The sequence below is a fragment of the Copadichromis virginalis genome, linkage group LG14 (genome assembly GCF_057382275.1).
Source record: "Copadichromis virginalis isolate Kocher_CV1m ecotype Utaka linkage group LG14, C_Virginalis_male_GT1.1, whole genome shotgun sequence".
Classification (NCBI taxonomy): Eukaryota; Metazoa; Chordata; class Actinopteri; order Cichliformes; family Cichlidae; genus Copadichromis; species Copadichromis virginalis.
The window spans coordinates 28,466,786-28,489,988 of record NC_140631.1 but is presented as its reverse complement, the minus strand read 5'-3'; the positions used below and the strand labels follow the sequence as shown (position 1 = coordinate 28,489,988).

Here is a 23,203-nt window from a genome sequence, read left to right as displayed (position 1 = left end):
AACTGAATAGAGAGAGTTCATTCCCAGTGTCAGCAAAATGAGGGACATGCCCAACTTTGCCATTTATTCAATTCAATTCAATTTCTTTATTGTCCCACAAGGGGAAATTAGTTTAGCAGCAGGAGGATAAAAATAAACAGAACAATACTATAAAATAATAATAACAATAATAATGATAGAAAGTTCAAGGACAATTATTTGCCATAAAGGAGACAAGACACCGTAGGGATAAAAGAGACCTGGAGTCTTTTAGTCCTCCTCGGAGGTACTCTAAAATGGCGGCCGGAAGGCAACAACTCAAACTCACTGTGGATGGTTCACACAATTAATAATAGAATGAGCCTTTCTAAGCACATTTCTATTGTAAATGGCCAAAAGTCCATCTTGCCAGCGCCCTGAAAGTTTGCTAGCAGTTTTTACCAGAAGTCCCAACCGATTCTTATTCTTCACCGTCAGGTTACCAAACCAGGCAGCAATACAAAAAGACATCACAGATTCGATAAAACTTCTATAAAACAAGGACAACATCTCAGATGAGACATTAAAAGATCTCATTTTCCTTAAAAAGAACAGTCTTTGTTTAACTTTTTTAGTAGTGGCATCAGCATGAGATTCAAAACACAGTTTATGGTCAAGTACCACACCTAGATATTTATAACTCTCAATGATCCCAATATCGGCAGTTTTAATGATAGTGGGTGATGAGCTATAAGAGGACTTCCTAAAATCAATAATCATGTCTTTAGTTTTTGACACATTAAGGGAAAGGAAGGACTCATCACACCAATTCACAAAATCATCTACAACCTGTCCATGGCCTGACTCATCCCCCACTAGAAGACTGACGATTACTGTGTCGTCAGCAAACTTCAGGATGTGTCTGTTTGTGAAATTGCTGCGACACTCCGTGTACAGAATGAACAGAAGGGGAGAGAGGCAACAACCCTGGGGTGATCCAGTAGAGGAGGAAAGCACATCAGAAAATACATAATTCACCCTCACACATTGTGACCTATTGATCAGAAAGTCTGTCACCCAGCCGACCAGACTAGTTCTTGGTGATTTTGATTCAAGCTTGAAATGATTGTAAAGCCTGTCAGCGAGTAAGAGAGGTTGAATTGTATTAAATGCAGATGAAAAGTCAGCAAATAATAATCTTGCATGGGTGTGGGGGGCCTCAAGATGCTTATACAAGAGATGCAGGAGTGTGACAACAGCGTCCTCCACACCTCTCCCTGCTCTATAGGCGAACTGCACTGTAAAAAAGAAAAAGTTGAGAAAACGTAAAATTTCAAGGCAACATGATGCAAGAGATTTTTGAGTTTTCTCAACTTTTGCAACTGTTGTTGACTTAACTAAGATTTACAAGTTCTGCCAACTTGGTTCTTCTTTATAATTAAATTATAAATAAATTAGGACAGTCTTACCTCCTCAGAGTAAAACAGTGCAGGTCATCTCTCCTGGACACACACACTGGACACCATAGGCTGACACTCTACAACCTCTCTCCGCCTGAGAGAAAATGTTTGCAATAATGAAACATTTCAATATAACAGAAAAAAAAACGAGTTACGGATTGGACTCCCTGATCCTTACTGCGCATGTGCGAAGTCGGACCGTACAGATCGCGTCTACCCGTGGAATTGTACATAAAATCAATACTCCACCAACACAAAGGCTCTCAAAACAATACCATACTTTCCACAGCTTTGAAGGATGGGTCAGGTGTATCCTTCGTGGCCCACCCTATGCCAGAATTCATAGCGCGGCCCAGCTGATTCTAGTCTCCAACAATGGCGGAAGCCACTTAGTTTTAATATTACTCTTATTACCCTTTCTGGGTCACAAAGTAAACTTTTAAGATATTTTCAGGCGAGAATGTAGCTGTGTACATTTCAAATATCTGCTCAGTTTATTAAGATAACACATATTTGCAAACATGCTTCTATGTTTTCGGAGACGTCTGTTACCACCGGCTATGGTAGCTAGCTGGTATATCATTTTCAAACCCCCCACGCGGTCCTTCGCTAGCTTAAGCATGATATATAAGTCACTTAGATAACTTAAATATGTTATTGTTTGGCTTTTTTTCAGTGTTTTACTCATTCCACCCTCCTGGGTCCTGAGGAGGATGCAGCCTAGGCGCTTGTAGAAAATCCTAATAATAGATCTCGTTAGCTTACCTGCTAGGGCAAATAGTCAGCTTGTCCTGTTCAAAAAATACACTCCAACTTCAGACCAGGTAAAATCTGTAATGGTCGAAAAATTTTAATTTCCATCCAACTTTGGACACGTGTCTTCAAATTTTCTTAGCAGGTTTTCAGTCCAGAACACATTGACAAACCACTATCTATCACACAGCTCAGGTCTGCTCAGGCTCGTTTGGTCTAGTTCAAACTTGGCACAGACCACGTGTGCCAGTCATCTACGGGGTTTCGCACTGGTTCCCAACTTGACTCGAAAAATCTACTCAAAAGATGATAATCTTTGTTATGCTCTCTAGAAAATCTTAGTTAGGACAACAATGGAAGAAATTTGTTGGGCAGACATGCTTTTTCAGGTTGTAAATGGAAAGTTTTATTTCTAAGTCAGTTTAATTTGAAAACTTTAATCAAATCAACAATTACTAGTTATCGTTTTTACAGTGTGGAAGGGGTCAAGATGGTGTTCAACCTGCATTAAAATCTCCTTCTTAATTATCTTCTCAAATGTCTTCATCACTAAAGAAGTCAGAGCCACAGGCCTAAAATCATTCAGTGCTTTAGTAGAACTGCCCTTATCAACAGGAACAATAATAGCATGTTTCTAAATCTTAGGTACTGTCTGTAGCTCTAAAGAAAGTGAGAAGATATAGTGAAAAATCCCACTCAGCTGATCAGCACAAGTTCTCAGTACCTGTCCACAGATGTTGTCAGGTCCAGGACTCTTGCTTTTGGTGTGTCTAAAGAGATTAGCTACCCCCCTCTCATCAATATAAATAGATGGGGGAGTGATAGTCTTTTCCCTCAGTGTGCTGGTCTGCCTAGAACAGTCATAGTTCTCAAAACGAAGGTAAAAACTGTTAAGACTGTCTGCCAGATGTTTGTCAGAGGTAAACCCCTCTAAGGTAATGCTACTTTTACCTTTCGTGTGTAGCCCTGCCATTGTTTTCATACCAAGCCAAGCTCTTTTGAGGTTGTTACTGCTGAGTTCTGCGTCAATCTTATTTCTGTACAACATCTTGGCGATCTTTATTGCAGCCCTCACCTCCTTCCTCAATATTCTCATAGTGGGAACGTCTCCCTCGTTAAAAGCAATTTTACTTTTAAGAATCAGATCCTTAGTATCTTTAGAGAGCCACGGTTTGTTATTAGGGAAAGTCTTAAATTCTCTGACTGGAACCACAGAGTCTTTGCAAAATGAGATGTAGCTACACACCACATCAGTGAGTTCATCCAAATCAGAAGTGCTCTCTTGAAACAAGGACCAGTCAGTGCAATCAAAACACCCCTGAAGGGCAACACAACTGTCTTTTGTCCAGACATTAGTCCGCTTCACACAGGCCTTCTCCCTCCTAATCACAAATCTGTAAGCAGGGAGGAGGTGAATAACATTGTGATCCGAAGAATCTAGCGCAGGTCCAGCCACAGACTTATATGCCCCCTTAATTGGTCCATAACACAAATCCAGGATTTTGTTATTCCTTGTAGGACAAGTGACATATTGAAAGAAATTGTTCAGTGATTTCTTAAGATTACAATTGTTAAAATCACCAAGAATAAAATTAGGAGCATCCGGTGAGAGAGTCTGCAGATTGTGTACCACTTTAAAAATGGCATCGGCAGCAACTTTAATGTCAGCCTCAGGATGAATGTAAACAACAGTGACAAAAATTTGAGGGAACTCCCTCGGTAAGTAAAAAGGCCTGACAGATACTGAAAGGAGCTCGATGTCAGGAAGACACAACCGTTCCCGCACAGTAAAATTATTACACCAGCCCTGGTTAATATACAAACAAACCCCTCCTCCGTGAGATTTGCGTGTTACTCCACAGTTCCGATCCAATCTGACAGGGGTCCCAAAGCCGCCACCAAGAATCACATCTGTCCGAGCATTAGAAGAGTCGTACATAGACAAACAGGACCACCGTAATCCAAGTAGTTCCTCGCGTGTATAAGTGATTGTCAGTGAGAGTGAATGACTCCAGGTGAATATCGCCAACAACAATAAAACTAACGTGTAGAAGATCTCCATCTCGGCAAAAAGTTAAAACCACGGTTAAGAACAGAGTTAAAACAAAGTTAAAAGCAAAAAGAAAAAGAGAAAGAAAACACTAATAAACACCTGCTTCAGATCGCCACAGGAGCAGCGCCCTCACATGCACAGCGCCCTCACATACACATTTAATGTAGGTTCATATCGGTAAAATAAGGATATACACAGGTTCATTTAAATATGAATTAACAATGTAAATCACAATTCCTTACAAATGGATATGTAGAAAAAATATTTTTCCAATACATACTTTTATAGAGTACGGTTATACAGTACTCTTAGAGTAAGTTACGGTCATCCATTCACTTCCACTTTCACATCTGTGATGCATAGATGTGATATTAAGATCTGTCATCAGTCTGATACTAATTTCATTCTGAAGTTTACATGACATGCTGAGGAAAATTTACAACATTGGACCCTACTCTAAGAAACTGTCGTGGATTTAACAATGTCTTTGAAGTGTGGTTTAAGATAAAGTGTATAATGATTTTACATCATGTGTAGCACCATCTTGTATCAGTACAGAACCTGATGTCACTAGGTTGGTTGTTTAGTGTTAAATTTTTTTGCTAGATGCACTGAAATGGGGTAATCCACCTGTGGGCCGTAATGTTTGGGTTTGTAGATCACTTTGCAAATGACAGTTGTGTGGATACTTGCTTGAGTCAGTTACATCGGTGGTTCACCAGACACATAAGTTGAAGTTGACACTGTCTGTTCTGTGTTTGCCATTGAGTCATGTGGAAAAACCAAGCGTCACATCAGCTGGCAGTGCAGATGTCCTTAATGTTCAATGAGTAACCTAGGCTAAAGTTATTTGTTACACTACTCGATACTTTCTCATTAGTCTGTAAAATGACCAGTTATGTTGTTTGGATGAGCTGCATTTTATCGCATAAAATATTGCTGATTGCATCCAATGGACATCTGCTCTGCCAGCTTGGTCTGTATACTGACCCAGCATGGAAAAATCAGATCTGGCTTTAGCCTGTTGGTCCAGTGAACCACTGGTTCACCCACACAAACAGCCTCTCCTCTACAAAGTCCTCATACATAATGTGGCGAGACGAGGATGGGATATAAAGTAAATACTCTTTGCAGTTTTAAAAAGACAACGCCACCCTGGGAATTTCACCCAGAGAATACTGAAAGTAACACTAAATCACCAGAAAGGCACTTAGGTTCGCTATACTCAGTCCAGAGACGAGGTTCAATGATCAACAAATTCACAATTTATTAATAATTATTTAAAACACCATATAAAAGCACAATCATAAATATTCAAGTACAAATATGCTTAAAAAGGTATTCAGAGCTGAGGCTTACCAGTGGAGGGGCAGGGATGCCACACACAAACTAAAGAAAGAAAACACACCCAAAACACAAGTGCAACAGACTATCACACACACACTCACACTAATAAACTAAACAAGGCAGGTGTGTACACTCAAGGGATCCCACCACCAAGGCACCCTAGTCTCCTCCACGTCGGCACTCCGCATCTGAATAAAAAGAAACAAAGAAAATTTTAATATATTACAACAAACTAATGTGTAGCACCGGGGGATAACCCAACTGCAAGACCACACTGGTGATCCACAGCTAGAAAAAGGGCCTCCCACCAGTGGTGTAACAGAGAATCCAAACTACAAATCAAAAAGCAATAAAACAACATACAATCTGAATAAAACTCTAAAATCTGGAGCAAACGGAATCGCCGTACTGCTCCAACTTGCCGTCCACACGACGATAAGTTAACAGTCAATCAATATGCATGCCAGCTGACTCCGATAACCGGCATGCATATGGCCGTTGTCCACGCCGACGTCCACTGTAAAAGCTGACAGCAGCAGGGAAAGAATTCTCACAACGGGAACAGACGGTAAAAGCACAGCAAGGCAAAACAGCAGCACTTCAGTTCGCGTAGCTTGGCGCAAAACTAAGGTCCACACTTCCTGCGAAACATAATAAATAATTACTATAAAAGAACAATAGAAGGCAGAGAGCGTAACAAAAGTTGATTACGTACCAAGTAAGCCGGGTCATAGAATGTAAGCAGAATAGCTCAGAGGAGGCTTCTATAGCTACGACCAGCTGCGATGGAGACTTTAGAGTAACCCACAAACGATCTCTACCACACCGAGGAAGTCAGGTGACCAAAAAGGAGATCACAGGCAAGCAATGCAGAGACACTCAAATGGCCACTATTTATACCAGCGCCCCCTAATGGGCCAGGCTGAAAGTGGGTTGGACCGCGGGATAACATTCATCCTGCCACATTCTACCCCTCCTTCTTGCATCGTCGCCCCGACGATGAATTACAAAGACACCCAGATTAGTCCCAAGGCCTAAAAAATGCAGAGACAGCATGTACCCTAGGCTCAGAAATAGAGTTAGCAGCCCCTTGTGCCACCTCCCCTGTTGGTCTTGGGAGATGATGGATGTTTGAATGCTGGCCAGCTGTGGACCGGGTTGTTTTTCGCACCACCACATTTCTTGTATCAGAACTCGTAGAGGGAGCAGGAAGAGAGCTAGATGGAACTGGTGCTACACTCGGAGTAACTGTACAAGTGGCTGGGACATCGGAAGTTCGGTCTTCTGGCCGGAGCAACAACTCAGGGCTACTTGGAATCACTGCCACTGGGCTGTAAGATGGTGAAACATTTACTTGAGGAGCTCCTACGCTCAGGAATAACAGGTCACTGTCACTTGATGAGTCATGTCCTGGTTCTGGGGAGGATATTTCTGGGCCACGTGGGCTACTGCTTGGAGCAGGCCCTTCTGATAGTGTGGCTGCCGTTATCACAGCCTTCAACAAGGTACGATGAACATGCTTCACACTGCTAGGATCATCTGCAGGTGCAATGGTATATACTGCCCCACCTCCTTTAGGTGCCTTCAGGATTCTATATACCACGGGTTTCCATCGATCTTGGATTTTACATCTCCCTCTTCCACTCAGATCGCGCAGGAACACCAACTGGCCATTGTTCAATGGTGCCTCTTTCACCTTTTTATCATGGTGCCTCTTTCTGCGGTCGGCAGCCAATTGCAATCGTTCCTTGGCTCCTTCATGTACAACCTGTAGCCGGGCTTGATGCTCCTGAATCCACTCGTGCACATCTCCACTGATGGGGTCCGGTACTCTGCCCAACAGAAAGTCCACTGGCAACCTGGGTTCTTGCCCAAACATCAATAAGAATGGGGTTTCCCCAGTAGCCTGATGGGGAGTGGTATTATAACAGTAGAGTAACTGGGGCAAACATACATTCCAGTCTCTTTTTCTGGATACTGGCAGGGTCCGCAACAAATTGTGCAAAGTCCTATTAAAACGTTCACACTGACCATTTCCAGCCGGATGATAAGGAGTAGTGTGGGACTTCTCGATACCATAAAACCTGCAGAGCTGCTGGATCAGGGAGCTTTCAAAGTTACGACCCTGATCGGAATGGATACGCGCTGGTACACCAAACTTCGAAAACCACTCAGTCACGAGAACCTGGGCCACTGTAGCAGCACATTGGTCACGAGTGGGGACAGCCAATGTATACTTGCTGAAAACATCAGTCATCACCAAAACGTTCTCCAGCCCATTCCGGGAAGGTTCGAGCAAGGTGTAATCAATGGCCAAGATTTCATTTGGTCGAGAAGCCAACAAATGTCCCATGAAACTTTGAGCTGCTGGTTGGGTGTCTTTTGCAACTTGGCAACGTTCGCATCTCTGACACCAACGAGCTACCTCAGCAGACATACCTGGCCAATAGCACCGTGAGCGGAGAAGCGCTAGGGTCCTTTCCACCCCTTGATGGCCATGGTCCTGATGAACATTAGTCAACACCTGCTCAATCAGTGCACTAGGCAGCAAAAGCTGAAGTATCACTTCGGCACCGTCAGGGCGATGAACCTGACGATACAGAACTCCTTCCCTTTCAATCAGACGATCCCATTGTCGTAGCAGCACTAGAGCAGGTGGAGCAAGCTGCTGCCGCTCCTCAAAGCTGGGTCGCTGCTTCCGCCTCCAGAACACCAAGATCTCTTTTATCACTGAGTCGACCTGTTGGAGGGTATGAAGATCAGGAGTAGTGAGATGGGGCAAAACTGTAATGGCAGCTTGTGATACCTCAGCTGGTCCCAGCCGCAAGGCTTGTTGAAGAGGTCCAGGCAAGGCTGTACCAGGAACCATGGCTTTAATCTCCTGAGGATCAGGTGGATGCTGGCGAGATAAAGCGTCTGCATTCTTATTACTCCTTCCTGACCTATACTTTAAGTCAAAGTCAAACGAAGCGAGCTGAGCTGCCCAGCGCTGTTCAGTAGCCCCAAGTTTAGCAGAAGACAAGTGACTAAGAGGATTGTTGTCGGTGTAAACAATACACTTGTGGCCCAACAAGTACTCTCTAAATTTCTCAGTCATGGCCCACTTAAGTGCCAAAAACTCCAGCTTCATGGAGCTATAATTTAGCATATTGCGCTCAGGGGGCCTCAAACCCCGACTGGCATAGGCTATTGGCCTCACTTTACCTCCCTGCTCCTGGGAAAGCACTGCCCCTAGGCCGGCATGGCTGGCATCCACTTCTAAAATAAAAGGCAAAGAGAAATCTGCATAAGCCAGCACTGGTGCTGTCGTCAGCTTAGTCTTTAATGCCTCAAAACTTTGAGCACACTCGGCAGTCCAGTTCTCCACGACACCATGCTCTGACCTCTTCTTTGATTTTCTGCCTCCCCACTCTGCCACCAGTCTATGCAGAGGTGCCGCCAACTTGGCAAAACCCTCCACAAAACGGCGATAATAGCTGGCAAACCCAAGGAAGGAGCGTAGTTCCGAAACAGTCTTGGGAGGCTGCCAGTTAGCCACCACTTCCACCTTGCTAGGGTCCGTAGAGACACCTTGATCGGAGATGACATGGCCTAGGTAGCGAACCTCCCGCTGGAAAAAGGCACATTTGGCAAGCTTGGCTTTTAAACCTTCCTGCTGAAGCCGACCTAGCACCACGTCCAGCCGCTCGAGATGTTGCGATACTGTTGATGAAAAGATTACAATGTCATCAAGATAGAGAAGCAGAGACTGGCACTGTTGATCACCGAAAAGGCGTTGCATTAGTCTCTGGAAGGTGCTAGGGGCATTACAGAGCCCAAATGGCATTCGGTTCCATTCAAATAGGCCGAAAGGAGTACAGAAGGCAGTCTTGGGCCTATCCTCTTCTGTAACTGGGACCTGATTATAGCCACTTGCTAAATCCATGGTGGAAAACCAACGGGCACCAGTCAGCGCATCTAAGGATTCTTCAATGCGCAGCAGGGGGAATGCATCTTTCCTTGTCTTGTTGTTCAGTTGCCGATAATCAACACACATGCGCGGGCTGCCATCCTTCTTCTTAACGAGCACAATGGGAGAAGCATAGGGGCTGCTACTCTCTCTAATCACCTCGGCCCCTAACAACTGGTTAATATGCTCTTTCACAACCTCGTACTCTGAAGGGGGGATGCGCCTATAACGCTGCCGCACGGGGATATCGTCTAAGACTGGAATGTCATGGGAGATCAAGTTAGTGCAACCCAAATCAGTGTCATGAGCAGAAAAGACCGAGCTGTATTTCTTAAGGAGAGACCTCACCTGTCCCTGTTCCTCTGCTGACAGTTTAGACAAATCAATCCCTTCCATCTGATCCTGCACAGTAGGAGTGGCGGTGTGAGATGCCATTGTGGCTACGTTAGGGAGTACTTCTGTCACACCAGCGGGCAAACTGACCACATGAACATCTTCCAGGGTCCCTATAACGGTCCTAGGGTAAAGCAAGACCGCCATAGTCCCTACATTAACAACTGGTATGTATGCAGTACCTCTAACCACTCGAACCAATGCAGGGGACGCTAAAAGTCCAGCAGGCAAGTTAACATCAGTAGGTTCAAATAACACAGTGGCACCTGAATATTGCTCAGAACAGGTGGCGGCCACTACTTTCATTACACCACCCGGAATGCAACATGCTCGCTTACCCCTCACTCTCACATGGCCAGACAAATCCAGTGGGGCTCTTATACTAACGTCATGGCACTTTTGCAGCGCCTGCACAAGGGGTTTAGGGGCCTCTGTGACAAAGCCCAAACTAAACAATGCTTCACCGTGTTGCCCAAAAAGCTCGTGGTAACACTTCCGAATGACATTCATCCCCAATACACCCGGAACCGTGGAAGGTCCTGCACCTGGAGGATCTTTAACGACCAACACCCCACACTGTGGAAGGAACTTGTCACAGAGCTCTACACTTAGCTCGATATAGCCAAGGTAAGGAATGGACAACCCATTAGCCGCTTTAAGCTGCAACCAATGACAAGCTTGGAGACGCTCTTGACCCCAGGACTCAAAATGCTGGCGGAAAAAACTTTCAGTAATGGTAGAGACCATGGACCCTGTATCAACCAAACAAGGTACTTTTATACCACCCATGTCCACATCTATATGAGGACAGGATGAAATTAATTTCGAGACTGCCTCTGGACCATTAGAAACAACCCTTGAGCCAATAGACACCCCACCCGAACTGTGGCTCGGCAATACGGAGGGTGCTAGTTTTCCGAAGCCGTATTTAAAGGAGAGTGCCTGCGATTATGCAGAGGGGCCTGCGAAGGAGGCCGGGAACGAGGAACGCGTTCCCCATCACACTCCCGAGCAAAATGTCCAGGTTGCTGACAACGACGGCATATAATGGAGTCGCCCCGTCCTGAGCGAGGCATTCGATGGGGGCCCTGCAATCGAGCAATGCTCTGAGTGAGCTGATTAAGTTGCTCCTGCTGGCGCTTTAACAATTCCTTCATCTCGCTCATCTCAGACAAATGGGTAGACTGAGCTATTCCTGAGGGACCGCTATGGACCCCATACTGAATGCCATAAACAGAAGGGACAGAACTGCTTCTATGCCTAACGCCACTAGGCAACCCTTCACGTTCCCACCTAATAGCTTCCCCTCTAATCTCCAGCAATGTCAGTGTTGGCTGCCTCCTTACTAGCTGCTTTAACTCCCGCCGCAAGGTACTATCTAAGACCTGTTCAACAAATTGATCTCTTAATAAAACGTCAGCATTGGGCATGCCATTGGGGGCACTCGATTTAACTTTTTCCATAAGACCCAAGAGAGCGAGGGAAAACTCTTGCAGTGTCTCACTTTCCTGCTGTTTTCTAGAGAAGAAAGCTTCCTGCAATGCTACATAGGAGTCTGAACAGCCATACAGTTCTTGCAATATAGTGATTATCTTAGCAGGATCAGTCCTCTCTGCACTAGAGCGATATTTGATCTCCTCACGTGCTTCCCCTTCTAGGTGGTCAAACAGGAAAAATGCTTTATCAGCCAAAGACAAATGACGTGCTCTAGCACAACCTTCTATTTCCTCCAACCATTCATTCAACCCTATACCTGATTTTCCTCTAAACATAGGGCACTTTCTGTCACGGGGCACAAAAACTAGTCTCTCTGCTACAGAGACACCAGCCGTTGGGGGGTTAACAGATGATGCAGTTGAAGTAGAAGGTGTAGCACTAGTACCTGACCCAACAGCCCTCTCCTGACGCAGCCTCTCATTGTCTGCTTTCAGCTGCGCGATCAAGTCCCTGAGTTCCTGTAACTCTTCCTCCATCTCTGTAACACAGCTGTGAAATCCCACACCAAAGTAGCTGCTGCTTTGCCTTTATTCTGTACAAAATAATATAAAAAAAACAATTTACGTTACACCAAACAAAAAAAGAAGAACACACGTCTCTGTTTTAAAGAGTATATCCTGTCAACAACGCCAAGTTTGTGGCGAGACGAGGATGGGATATAAAGTAAATACTCTTTGCAGTTTTAAAAAGACAACGCCACCCTGGGAATTTCACCCAGAGAATACTGAAAGTAACACTAAATCACCAGAAAGGCACTTAGGTTCGCTATACTCAGTCCAGAGACGAGGTTCAATGATCAACAAATTCACAATTTATTAATAATTATTTAAAACACCATATAAAAGCACAATCATAAATATTCAAGTACAAATATGCTTAAAAAGGTATTCAGAGCTGAGGCTTACCAGTGGAGGGGCAGGGATGCCACACACAAACTAAAGAAAGAAAACACACCCAAAACACAAGTGCAACAGACTATCACACACACACTCACACTAATAAACTAAACAAGGCAGGTGTGTACACTCAAGGGATCCCACCACCAAGGCACCCTAGTCTCCTCCACGTCGGCACTCCGCATCTGAATAAAAAGAAACAAAGAAAATTTTAATATATTACAACAAACTAATGTGTAGCACCGGGGGATAACCCAACTGCAAGACCACACTGGTGATCCACAGCTAGAAAAAGGGCCTCCCACCAGTGGTGTAACAGAGAATCCAAACTACAAATCAAAAAGCAATAAAACAACATACAATCTGAATAAAACTCTAAAATCTGGAGCAAACGGAATCGCCGTACTGCTCCAACTTGCCGTCCACACGACGATAAGTTAACAGTCAATCAATATGCATGCCAGCTGACTCCGATAACCGGCATGCATATGGCCGTTGTCCACGCCGACGTCCACTGTAAAAGCTGACAGCAGCAGGGAAAGAATTCTCACAACGGGAACAGACGGTAAAAGCACAGCAAGGCAAAACAGCAGCACTTCAGTTCGCGTAGCTTGGCGCAAAACTAAGGTCCACACTTCCTGCGAAACATAATAAATAATTACTATAAAAGAACAATAGAAGGCAGAGAGCGTAACAAAAGTTGATTACGTACCAAGTAAGCCGGGTCATAGAATGTAAGCAGAATAGCTCAGAGGAGGCTTCTATAGCTACGACCAGCTGCGATGGAGACTTTAGAGTAACCCACAAACGATCTCTACCACACCGAGGAAGTCAGGTGACCAAAAAGGAGATCACAGGCAAGCAATGCAGAGACACTCAAATGGCCACTATTTATACCAGCGCCCCCTAATGGGCCAGGCTGAAAGTGGGTTGGACCGCGGGATAACATTCATCCTGCCACAATAAAGTAGAGATGGACCGATCCGATATTACGTATCGGTATCGGTCCGATACTGACCTAAATTACTGGATCGGATATCGGAGAAAAATAAAAAATGTAATCCGATCCATTAAATATCACGAAAGCACCTCACAAAACTTGCAACACGCCGTAACTCACCTCAGAACGTTAGCACGTCGAGCAGTATGCATCACGTGATAGAGCGGCTGTGGCATGCGGGACCTGTGGTCTGGATAGCATGTGGAGCTTCGCTAGCAACCCGGCATTTCATCTCCGACAAAGTTATCCCCGAGAGAAGTAAAGCAAGTGTGTAAGTCCATCTCTGAATGTTTGTAAAGCATTCCTGCGTTAAGCTTAACAAGCGACTGCCTCTCGCTCTCGGGCTGCTACTTCAATCATGAAACTGCTTAATGATCAGCTGATCGGCTTTTCTGTCGCGAGTCCGTGTCTCTGGTTTGTTTTTGGCCCACTTTGCACCAGAAAGAGGAAACCAGCGGCTGAACAACAGCAGCACTTTTAAGCTTGATCAGCTGTTGTTAGAATTTATTTATTATTACTTTCTACTCGAGGATCTTTTTCTACGTAGCTGACGGCTGGTAACTGTGCAGGGGCGGATCTAGCAAAGTTTAGCCAGGGGGGCCGATAGGGCATTAACAGGGAAAAGGGGGCACAAAGACATACTTTTCTTTCTTATTCTCATTTAAAATGTCGAGCTTTTAATAAATAATTATCCGAATCTTACACCCAAAGTTTTAATTTGATGTAAAATGAATAGAAGTCAATTACTGTATATAGTGACTATTAAGTCTAATATATATACCCTAGTAAGCTATAGTACTTTTTCCTTTGAGAAGGTACCATCTGTGCAGTCTGCAATTTTGTTGAAGAAAGATGTTGAATCTATTTAATATTTCTTGAAAAATAATTAATTTCTGTGCATTTTTTTTTCACACTGCATCAAATTAAGGTTGATTACGTTGATTAAGCATCATGAGGTGGAGTGTGAGGGGTGGTTCCCTATTTTTTATTTATTTTTGTTGTTGCTGGGAGTTGGAACCCTATTAGTTAGGTTGCTTAATATTTACGCTAAGTACTCTTTAAAATACCAGAATAGGGAGGATGGTGTAGGTTTAAGTTTATTAGATTGATCAGTATTGCTGAACTATGAACTATTTTTTTTTTTTGCATATAGGTATAACAGAATAGCTTTAGTGTAGTTGTTGTTTTAAACTTGAGTATGAACTTATACAAAATGCAGCAAGATATTTAAAAAAAAAACAGTTTTGTTGAACCCTTGGTAGAACCTGGGACCATTTCGTGGCCTTTCCGTTTTTTAATTCCACGCCATTTCCACTGTGTTTAATGGAGTATAGCCAAATTTTCAAACATGTATTTTTTTCCCATTTTATTTTAAAATTTCAGTCTGAGTTTTTTAAATGAGCTTAAATGGCTGAATAAAAGGCATACATCCACTATCGAACCTCGTGGCCGATTTGTGCCCCATTGAAACCCATTATAAACGCTATTTTTCACTGTACAATTATTACCATTAACGTCGTGGCGATGGCTTAACTTTCACTTTCATTCTGGACTCAGGGCCTTAGAATTGTAATTTTTTATTTGGCCACCGGGTGGCGCCCTTGTTCCACATGTGACGCCTGCTGGAACATACACACCTTCTCCAGCGGCCTGCTCGAGACAGATACCCGGAAAAGGCAGACTAATTTCCCGCGTGCAGCAGCAGCTTGGCCCGCTGCTCGTTCCGGACCATTTTCTGCCCTTAGGATCGTTTGAGGGTGCATTAATTTTTTTTAATCAACAGGAAATGACGTATTTGTTTTCACGTGGTAGCGGAAGTGTGTGCTGCAGACACGGGAACCGAACCATATGCTCCGGCGCTGCGCGAAACACACCCGCGGCAGAGGCACTCCTCCCCGGGGGAGCAGGAGCAGCAGCGCCGCCTGGGGACATTTTCGGCTTCTGCAAAAAAAATTAAAAACGGATCGAAATTAATGTTGGTGCCAATCTTTTGTCCATCTAAAGGCCTAATTATAATAACAATAAAATATTACTTCAAATGTTTTTTTTGGAAAATATTTTATGTTTTATGTTTTATGTTTTTGGGGCAAAAAAAGCAGTGCGCTCATGTGACGAAACCGGGATATAAAGGGTTAAAATCCGCGAAATGTAATTAAAACTTGACATGAATATTTCAAGGAGAAGTAGGTCTAAAAGATTGGCTAATTTAAAGTGGAATAAAATATTAATATATAAATTTTTTATAGCACTTTTTGGGCGTGGTCGATAGTGTGCATTTTATGAAATGCGCTCCTGGAAAAAAAATAAAAGGCGATCGAAATGACTGTTGGTGCCAATCTTTAGTCCATCTAAAGGCCTAATTATAATAACAAACAAATATTACTTCAAATGTTTTTTTTGGAAAATATTTAGTTTTTTTGTTTTTTGGGGCTAAAAAAACAGGGCGCTCATGTAATAAAACTGGGATTTAAAGGGTTAAAACAATGAAAATATAATTAAAACTTGACATGGATATTTTAAGCAGAAGTAGTTTTAAAAGATTGACTAATTTAAAGTAGAAAAAAATATTGATATATAACATTTTTAGAGCACTTTTGGGGCGGGACCATTTTTGGTCCCGAGGTTCACGAAAGGATGGGATTTTGAGGTTCTACCAATTAAAAAACACTATATCGGATTCATATCGGTATCGGCAGATATCCAAATTTATGATATCGGTATCGGTATCGGACATAAAAAAGTGGTATCGTGCCATCTCTAATATAAAGTACTATACAACACTCAGCATTACAGTTAACAAGTGGATTCTCCCATTTCAGTGCAGCATTTACAGCATTTACCAAAAAACAAGATAAGGACAAGTATAAAGCAGAGATGTGTTTCTGTTAGAGGAGTTAACCTGTGGAATAGTTATGACAGTGATTTAAAAAGGTGTAGTCCATTTTCCTTGTTTAAAAATATGTTTAAAAATAGAGTATTAGAAAAATATATATATCAAGAATGAAAAGAGCAAAAAAAAAAGAAAACCCCCAAAATAACCTCTTGACTCTTTTGCTTTGATGTAGTTACTTATCTAAGGTGGAAAGTTTTTTTTCTTGTTTGTTTGTTTTGTTTGTTTTGTTTTTGCTTTGTTTTATTATTTGCTTCGAGCCCTGTGTACAGGAGCTGCATGCAAAAAGATCTTTTGTTAAAAGGGTTGGTGTAATAGGCAAATGCTTCAGCCAATACCTTTTGATTAGCCTTGTCTCATGCTTTCTTGCTTTGTGGTAGATCTTTGTTCTGTCTTCACTGAGATATTTGAATGCTAATCAATAAAATCAAATCAAATGAAAAAAAAGCAAGAAAAAAGAAACACCTATTGCTTAAAACATGGAAGGTGAAAGTGGACAGCATCCTTGTTTTTTTTTAAAACATAAAACTCATTTCCGCTGCTAGGAGCAGTATGACTCTTTTTAGAGCAGTGCTCCTTGGGGTAAGTTACCCTTAATACATGTAGAGTTTAATGTCCACCTTCAGTAGCTAGACTTTGTGTCACTGACAATGGGCCAATCTACCTGGGAGACAGATTCCATTCAGCATCAGCAACAATGTACCAGATGTGAGATGAAGAGCTAACACAGCGCAAAGGCAAGAGTACATGATCAGCAGTTTAGAGGTATTTTAGACATTCAACACCAACACATTTTTTTTTGTTAACTCTAATTTTTGTTTACACTAACAACTCATGTTCTAAAGTACCATATATTGTATTTCGTTCTGATCTTACACCAATGAAGAGCTTGACTGTTATTGCTGTTACCAATATATTAAGAGAAAAAAAGTTAATCTTTCCTGATTTCATTTGCTATGTATCTATGTCTAGCTGCTCTTTGAGAATCATGAATAAAACACATCCATAGACAATGCAAAGCAACTACTGTCATCAAGTTAGACTGTGCTGCAGTCAGCAATGGTTATGCGTGGAAGCCTGTTGATAATGAGAACGAACAAGATAGGGAATAATAGATACTCTTACTGTTTTTATCAGCATTTTATTGCATGTTATTCAAATCAAAACCTTCCCGAGTTTGACAGAACAAAATAAAAGCATGTCATGATGAATGTGTAAATGACTCAATAACCTTTAGCTATCAGTCACTTGGTATGTTTTTTTTTTGTTGTTTTTGTTGTTGCTGTTGTTTAGGTAAGTTGCAAAGTAAGTAATAAAAACACATCACAAAGGAGAAGTAGTTTCTATAAAGACAGTATCAATTGGAGTGTATCCTGCTGACAGCTCCTTTCTATTCTGACAGGATGGTGACCAACTAATTATGTACAAATGATCAAATTAAAATCCCATTTTACCGCATTCATTTTTCAGAGTGAATTTGGTGCCTTCTTCCCCATCATGTGTTTCTTTGTATTCTTCTCTGGTTTCGTTAGGATTATATAACATTTGGGTATGAAGATGCAAATTAGCAGTCCAAAACTGGAAGCAAGTATAGCAAATATTTCTACAGCAACACTGAACTTCCCAGGAGAGCTGACATATGCTGGGACAAATGTAATCCATACTGCCACAGAATATCAACATGCTGAAAGTGATAAACTTGGCCTCATTGAAATTATCGGGCAGTTTTCGAGCTAAAAATGCAAAAATAAAACATAAAATAGCCAAAACTCCTATATAACCAAGCACAGCCCAAAAGCCTATAGCTGAGCCTAGAGCACACTCCAATGTGATCTTGTCTTTAATTTCTTTAAAATTCTTAAATGGAAAAGGAGGAGAAGTTGTTAGCCAGATGATACATATGTTAATTTGAATAAGAGTGAATGCTGTAACACAGAGTCTCTGCTGTGTCTGCCCAAACCATTTTTTAACATTACTACCTGGACGTGTAGCTCTGAAGGCCATTAAAACAACCATAGTTTTTCCCAGAAGACAAGAGATACAGAGGACAAAGGTGATGCCAAATGCTACATGTCGGAACATGCAGGACCAATCAGAGGGCTGACCAATGAAGGTCAGAGAACACAGAAAACACAGAATTAAGGAGAAGAGCAGCAGGAAGCTCAGTTCAGAGTTGTTTGCCCTGACAATAGGAGTTTTCCTGTACTTGAAGAAAATACGTATCACACCAATCGTCATGCATGCTCCGAATAAAGATGCTGCAGTAAGCAGAGCTCCCATAATGTCTTCATATGATAGAAACACTGCTTCCTTCTTTATACAGGCATCTCTTCTTTCATTTGACCAAAACTCATGTAGACATCTCACACAGGTGACTGAATCTGGAAATGAATATTGAAGTAAATGTTACTCTTACTGAGTATAATAGTTTATGCCTGCATTTGCATCTACAACAACATCCATGTAATATTCTACTGGTACTGTACAGTCAGAAGATGATAACCAACAAATATACTCAGTGACTGCTACACTGTTTTGTGGTTAGGTGAGGATGGATAAATGAGACATTTAAAGTGCTCAATAGCTCTTGTGATTATGGCATATTTTTTGTTTACATTTTAAAGCAAAGTGCATAATGTTATAATTTCTTTCCAAGGAGCACAGAAGTAGAAATGTTCATATACAAATTCATAAAGCTCTGCATACACCTCTGTTTTTTGGATATAAAAATTGGCAATGAAAACAACCTCAAATACTATTTTGGGACCTCATTTCTGTTATTGAGAGGAGAAAAAAATGAACTCAATGAACTCAATTATTTTTCATCAACAACAAACACCAGCTACTATTGAGAGGCCTAAACAAGAATTATCATGTCACAGTAAGAAAGTGGACTACTGTATGTATAAATATGATTTTGTAAGCCGCCAAAATAAATACAGAAAATAAAGTGAACTTATGCAATTTAGCACAGACTACTTTTTGATTTCTTCACGTAGTTCATCTTTCTGAACTACTCCACTTATACAATCCCAACAGAGCACTTGGATCGTCCAATCACATGCTCAACCTAGGTCTCAACTTAAGTCAAGAAGTGATCGGGCCTTTGCAACCGTGGCACCTAGACTCTGGAATAACCTCCCTGTTCATATTCATACCGCCGAGTCTATCCAGTCTTTTAAATCTCATCTTAAAACCCATCTTTTGATTCTAACTAGTTGGCTGTTCTAACTTGTTGTGTTGTTACCTATTGTTTGTTGTCCTGTTTTATTGTTTTGTCTTAATTTTCTCATGCTTTTACTGACTGTGAAGCACTATGGTCAACATTGTTGTTTTTAATATGTGCTATACAAATAAATTTTGATTGATTTGATTTGATGTGAGAAATTTTTATCTGATTTTATTTTTCAATTCTAATTCATGACTGAGACCTGGATGAGCACCAGAAAATGGATGGATGATTTCCACTTCACCATATACCATATTCATATTGATAGCTAAAGAGGTTTTTACTGTATAACCATATCCACACTGTACACTGAACTCAAGATTACTCTAAACAGAAGACTGTGTTTTTATTATGAATGTCGATTATGTGTAATATTTATAATTTTCACTTTGTTGTTGTTACTCCTTTATATGTTTTTTTATTATTTTGGTTGTATTGGATTATTATAAGGCATCAGTCCTTATTTTGACAGTGCAGCATCATTTATAAAATGACAAGTATCTCTTGTTATTTTATATTGGTTACTGGTATGAAGTGTGTTAAAATACCAGAAATGGTCTGAAAACCACGCAAACATTTCTTATTGTGTTCATAGAGCTACAAACTGGAGCAATGTTCTTGATCATGTCTTTATCTTTCTACAAATGAAAATAAACATAATAAAAATTCAACATGAAATATATGGTAAAGATGGGATTTAATTTACATTTCTATATGTGGCTTTACTGTTCATAGTTTAAGAAGGCGATCTGGATGCTGATGTTATCTGCAGTAAATATAAACCAATTATTTAATTTTAAAAACATAGTTTAAAATGATTCAGAAATTCTCCAATGAGCTTCTAACATGTGTTGGAAGTATTTATAACTGACAATAACTTGCCAATGAAATGCAAAAAGCCTTAAAAAAAATATCACCACACCTGTAACGTTGCTGATTTCTCCCTCTGCACATCTTATGCAGTCATAGCAGCAAACAGGCCTTCCTTTCTGGAGAACCTTGCGTGTTCCTGGGGGACATTTCTCACTGCAAACTGACAAAGGCACCTGGATGAATTTTAAGTAATTTATTAAAATTTAAGCATTAAAATAATGACAATAATAATGCAAAATAATTTAAATACAAACTGATATCTTAAAAGTAAAATAGAAGGGAAAATGTATCGCAGCATACCTGCTTTGAGTTTTTTGCCCAAATTAAAGCCTTGCTTTGCAGATGTAGCTGTTTTTCTACAGCTAATGATGTATCATACAGACCAACTGTTACAAACTCCACAATTCCGTTTTCTCTTGGCTGCCAGTTTATAATGTCATACTTTGCTGCTGGATCTCCATTCTCATTAAAGTAAACCTCATCTCCTTCCTTTGTTGTGAAGTGACTCTTTCGTATGTGTTGTAGAATCTAAGACATATGACATAGCTAAATTAGTTTTGACAGATATGCTGAAAATGGACTGGCTGAAGAATATGAAAGAAACCATTTCTTTAAATTAAAACTATTTTCTTGCCAATGTGACTTAATATGAAAAATATAATTTAAGCTAGTAAAAAGCTCACCATGAATGGATCTAGCTGCACATTTTTGTTACATGTTTTGTTACAACTCAGGATATTGTGAAGTGCATGGGCCACTGCATACACTCCTTTGTAGACATTGTTAAAGATAGGCATGAGAGACATGTCAATGAAGCTGTTTTGAACTCCAGTCATGTCTTCATGTCCAGTACACTCTCTCTGAATGTCTGATGATGACTTCAAGTCCTTGAATTTACAACTAAATAGTGTCTCCCAGAACTCGGTAAACAGTTGGGTATTAGACGAATTCAGTGGCTTCTCAGTCAGTATGAAATTTCTCAGGCCAGTGACATGTGCTATGGGAATGGAAAGACCTATGGCACCATCCAGTATGTGATGTATGTCCATTTCTGCAGTTTGTGAATCAAATATCCAAGACTCAGTGCCTACCCACTGATACCCAGACAAGTTATGGTACAAGAACTCATGTAGAAGCACATTCAAATCTGGACGGGAAAGGAAAGTAACAATCACCTTGGAGGTTGAAGCCTTTATAATTTCAATTATCCTTTGTATTTTGGCAGATGGATCTGTTCTAAAGAAAGATACTGAATACTCCAAACAGATGCCCAGCTGCTGTGCAGTTTCTGTGAATGTGGCCATGCCATTATTTCCATAATCACTGTTGGTTCTGATAGCTCCAACCCAAATCCATCCAAAATGCTTGACCAAATGGGCCAGGGCTCTGCTCTGGTAGTAGTCACTGGGTATTGTTCTGAGGAAGGATGGGTACTTGGTTTTGTCACTGAGACAAGCACATGTGGCCAAATGGCTGATCTAAGAGAGTACAAAATTTATATATATATAGAAATGACAAAAAAATCTATCTATCTGTCTTTAGATATAAAGAAAGAAGTCTACACACCACTGGTAGAAAAAAAGGTCCGGTGACAGTAGCTAACGCTATTGTTGTAGAAGAAGAGGTTGCTCCTATTATGGCCTGTACATGTGCAGATGTGGTACATGGTGTCTTTGACGGTACAGACACATTACCATTAGCCAAAGCTAGTGTAACTCCTACACTTCTTGCAACATTGTCACAAGTATCATAGATTTTATAACCCAGAGAGATTCCTGGCAGTAGGTCTGTACTTTTATTAATCTCCTCAATGGCAAAAAGCATAGCCTGGGCAAACTGCAAATCTCTGAAATTTAAACTTAATTGAGACGATAATAGACACTTATGAATAATTTGCTTTGCATCATGTTCTTTAAAACAGAGACTAATAATTATGTATAAATCATTAAACAGCAACATAAGCATTTCAAACAACAATATTTGATGCAAACAATTTATAAAACTGAGAACATTAAAATATTTATCAAGTCTTATTAGCATCTACATATTTCAAGCAGATTCTTTTAAACTAAATTAATTTCTGCGGTGTCATTTACCTGGCGCATTGTAGTGGCAGAGGTTTATTCATGTAGGAATCCTTTCTCTCTTTCCAGCTTGTGTGAAAAGAGAACATACCCCCCAGTATAATATCCCCATTCTTAGATAGTACTGGGTTCTCAGGATCTCCTCTCTGTCTGCACACTGGCTCCTCAGCATGAGAGACAGATGCCACCAACAACAGTTGTAGAAATGCCCATCCCTGCTCTGGCCATTTCTGTGTTGATGTCATTTCTTGAGCTAAGCCACTTAGTGGCATTAAAAGTATCTTGATGAAAATGAAAGTGTACTGGTATTTATACCTTTCAGTGCAACATTAGAAATAATATAATAGTAACAGTGTATTCTCTATAGACCTACGGGGTTGGGCACAAGGAGGGACCTGCCCTAATTTGTATTTTAATGTAGTTTAATATATGTAAAATAATAGTATACACACATATCCCCATTTAAATATGTAACAGTGCAAAACTTCTTAAAAATAAATATGCACAAAATTTTTTTTGCGCATGTGAAATGTGCATTGAGCTCTTCTTATATGGCAATGAAGGTCATATATTTACTCTCTTATCAAGTCAATATCTTAATTAACAAGTGGATGCACTGAAATATTATTTACTGTATTTCATACAATATTTTGGGCTACTCTTAGAGCTTTACACAACAAGTCACAGTCACTTATTCATCTCCATATTCACAGTGAAGATGTAATATTTTGAGTCTAAATTCATTTGCTCACTCTCACATACATACATTCTTCTTTCACATTCATATATTACTGTATACATGTTTATGAGGGCATATTTCA

General features: G+C 40.9%; 2 long non-coding RNA genes and 1 pseudogene across 2 annotated transcripts; all 3 read right to left on the bottom strand.

The window, feature by feature from the left end:
- Positions 1-5,466: 5,466 nt before the first annotated feature.
- Positions 5,467-10,514, bottom strand: LOC146694171 (uncharacterized). Its single transcript, XR_014914863.1, has 2 exons — positions 9,869-10,514; positions 5,467-5,759 (listed from the first exon to the last, which is right to left on the bottom strand). It is a non-coding gene; the product is annotated as an uncharacterized LOC146694171 (long non-coding RNA).
- A 1,684-nt stretch (positions 10,515-12,198) lies between these two features.
- LOC146694170 (uncharacterized) lies at positions 12,199-13,254 on the bottom strand. The gene is made up of 2 exons (XR_014914862.1): positions 13,019-13,254; positions 12,199-12,944 (listed from the first exon to the last, which is right to left on the bottom strand). It is a non-coding gene; the product is annotated as an uncharacterized LOC146694170 (long non-coding RNA).
- Positions 13,255-17,655: 4,401 nt separating this feature from the next.
- Positions 17,656-22,573, bottom strand: LOC146694169 (extracellular calcium-sensing receptor-like; annotated as a pseudogene).
- Between the last annotated feature and the right edge of the window lie 630 nt (positions 22,574-23,203).